At 36.3% G+C, this 2,861-nt stretch overlaps 1 long non-coding RNA gene across 2 annotated transcripts in view; it reads left to right on the top strand.

Moving 5' to 3' along the window:
• The first annotated feature begins 1,926 nt into the window (after nucleotides 1-1,926).
• Nucleotides 1,927-2,861, top strand: part of LOC107728224 (uncharacterized) — a 21,671-nt gene continuing 20,736 nt past the window's right edge. The window contains exon 1 of one of the 2 annotated variants that reach the window (XR_001638444.1): nucleotides 1,927-2,157. This is a non-coding gene — a long non-coding RNA (uncharacterized LOC107728224). The remainder of the gene's footprint in view (nucleotides 2,158-2,861) is intronic. The other variant, XR_001638443.1, reaches the window with a different exon arrangement.

Raw genomic sequence — 2,861 nt, 5'->3', positions numbered from 1 at the left:
TGTATATATATATTATATTATTTTATATATGTTTTATAAGAAATTGTATTTAGTCAAAAGACCATTTATTTTATTTTATTAGCAATTTTATCATTTTGCAATTTATTTGTATCTCCACTTAAAACAATACTTTTTAAATTAACAATTAAAAATAATATACACATATTACAATGATATATGATTACCTAATTATCTTAATGAGATGGTGAGATAATGTGCTAAATTGTCAAGAAAATAATATAAATGCAAAATATAATTTATTTTCTTTTAATTTTGAGAACATGTCCAGGTCATATTTCAGTTTCACTGTATATATATATTATATTATTTTATATATGTTTTATAAGAAATTGTATTTAGTCAAAAGACCATTTATTTTATTTTATTAGCAATTTTATCATTTTGCAATTTATTTGTATCTCCACTTAAAACAATACTTTTTAAATTAACAATTAAAAATAATATACACATATTACAATGATATATGATTACCTAATTATCTTAATGAGATGGCGAGATAATGTGCTAAATTGTCAAGAAAATAATATAAATGCAAAATATAATTTATTTTCTTTTGATTTTCAAGGGTAATATAACCTGCACATGTTCTTGACAGGCTTTGTGGGATTGACCCAATATTTGTAGTTCCCATCTGCTGTCATAATGGAACAATGATGGGCGTCCAGTAGATTTTCCAATTTTCTTGGAAAAAAGGTTCATCCCTATGCAAATATCAGTGATAGGTAACCTATCACTTAACTAACCTCTCCTAACAAGTAAGCCACTCCTATGTGTTCTCTCTAAACAAAAACCTGACTTGTACTGTTTTTTTTCATGGCTTTGTAAATATTTCATTTCAGACATATGAATATTTTACCTAGGGTGTGACGTAATGCCGGATTCATTTTTAATATCTCTGCAAATTTGAATCCACATACATTTTATGGTTATGCAGCTTATTTAGCAAGTTAGAAAGTGGAATATGCGCTACCGTAAGCAGTAAAAACTAGACTATAATTATTTATTGGGGTTCAATAAAACCGGTAAGTTCATTTATTTCAGCATAAAGCCATTGACACTCTGCCAGGTTGTGCTGAAATTTATACATCTAGACTAGCAAATCAAGAAACATCCATCAATGTCATTGTACCTCAATCAAATACAAAGATAGAGTGGAATATGAAATGTGATGCATTTGAGAGATGATCTTGGAGAATGAAAGGCCGTTCGTTTGAAGCATCATATTAGCCTAGAGCTTTCTTTAATTGCATTACTTGATCTAATTAGACCCAATTAGTCCAATGCGGTAAGACTGTGTGCATGTTCCTGCTCCATTGACACACTTCTTTTGCTCCACAGGGTAGAGAGATCTACAGACCAGGTGATCAAGCCTGTCAACGTGGAGGCCTTATCCAAGTGGGTGGGTAAGATTCCCCCAGATGTGCTGCGGGACATGCCTGTCATCGCCCCCATGCTGGCCAGGCTCAGCTATGATCCCCACGCCAACCCTCCCAACTACGGCCGGCCCGACCCCCTCGTCCTGGATAACACTAGAAGGGTGAGCGTCACCACTAAATATCTTTTGTGGTGACTTTATTCATTTGTACCTTGAAGCACCTCAACCTCATTTTCCTCCATCCGCTAGTAAATCATCTCGCTGCTATTATTAGGTCAGATATGTATCGGACACATAGCCATGTATGTGGGTTAAAAGTGTTCCTCAAGCTAGGCTGTATGTTATGAGACTGGGATCAGAGGATTTGGTATCGCTTAGCTTTTGTGCTTTTTACTTTTTAATCCAAGTATTAAAAGTCATTTACATTCCACACATCCTGCAGGGGAGCTATCTTTAATTGCATTGCTCAATCTAATTAGACCCAATTAGTCCACAGCGGTAAGACGGTAAAGCACCTGTGCACATGTTCCTGCTCCACTGACACACTTCTTTTGCTCCACAGGGTAGAGAGATCTACAGACCAGGTGATCAAGCCTGTCAACGTGGAGGCCTTATCCAAGTGGGTGGGTAAGATTCCCCCAGATGTGCTGCGGGACATGCCTGTCATTGCCCCCATGCTGGCCAGGCTCAGCTATGATCCCCACGCCAACCCTCCCAACTACGGCCGGCCCGACCCCCTCGTCCTGGATAACACTAGAAGGGTGAGCGTCACCACTAAATATCTTTTGTGGTGACTTTATTCATTTGTACCTTGAAGCACCTCAACCTCATTTTCCTCCATCCGCTAGTAAATCATCTCGCTGCTATTATTAGGTCAGATATGTATCGGACACATAGCCATGTATGTGGGTTAAAAGTGTTCCTCAAGCTAGGCTGTATGTTATGAGACTGGGATCAGAGGATTTGGTATCGCTTAGCTTTTGTGCTTTTTACTTTTTAATCCAAGTATTAAAAGTCATTTACATTCCACACATCCTGCAGGGGTGAGCAGCTCCATGTGTGAAACAGGTACTTAGGTGTGAGTTGCACCTCTGGGACTAGCACAGGATGGTTATGCAGATCAGAGAATCTCTATGTGAGCTGTTACAGCTCCACTAGGTTCTCTTGTGTATGTCTTAGATTGTGAAGAATTGCTTATTGAAAGACCTTCTGTTTATTGGTTTCAAATGATTATATCGAGACTGAGGGACAGGACTGTGCAATATACTAAATAGTTACGATAGACTGGATGTGTTGACATTTGTTGATATAGATATATAAAAATAGATAGATGTGACAAAACAAAAATGTTCATATAAATCTCTGCATTTTATGGTGTTTTAGTAAATAAATTACTGTTTATTGTTTATGGATTGTTGTATTGGTCCATAAAAATATGAAATTTTTTAAAATAAAAAAAATAAAA

The sequence above is a fragment of the Sinocyclocheilus rhinocerous genome, unplaced genomic scaffold (assembly GCF_001515625.1).
Source record: "Sinocyclocheilus rhinocerous isolate Xijiao unplaced genomic scaffold, SAMN03320098_v1.1 scaffold2895, whole genome shotgun sequence".
NCBI classification, from domain to species: Eukaryota; Metazoa; Chordata; class Actinopteri; order Cypriniformes; family Cyprinidae; genus Sinocyclocheilus; species Sinocyclocheilus rhinocerous.
This window is presented reverse-complemented; position numbering and strand designations above follow the sequence as displayed.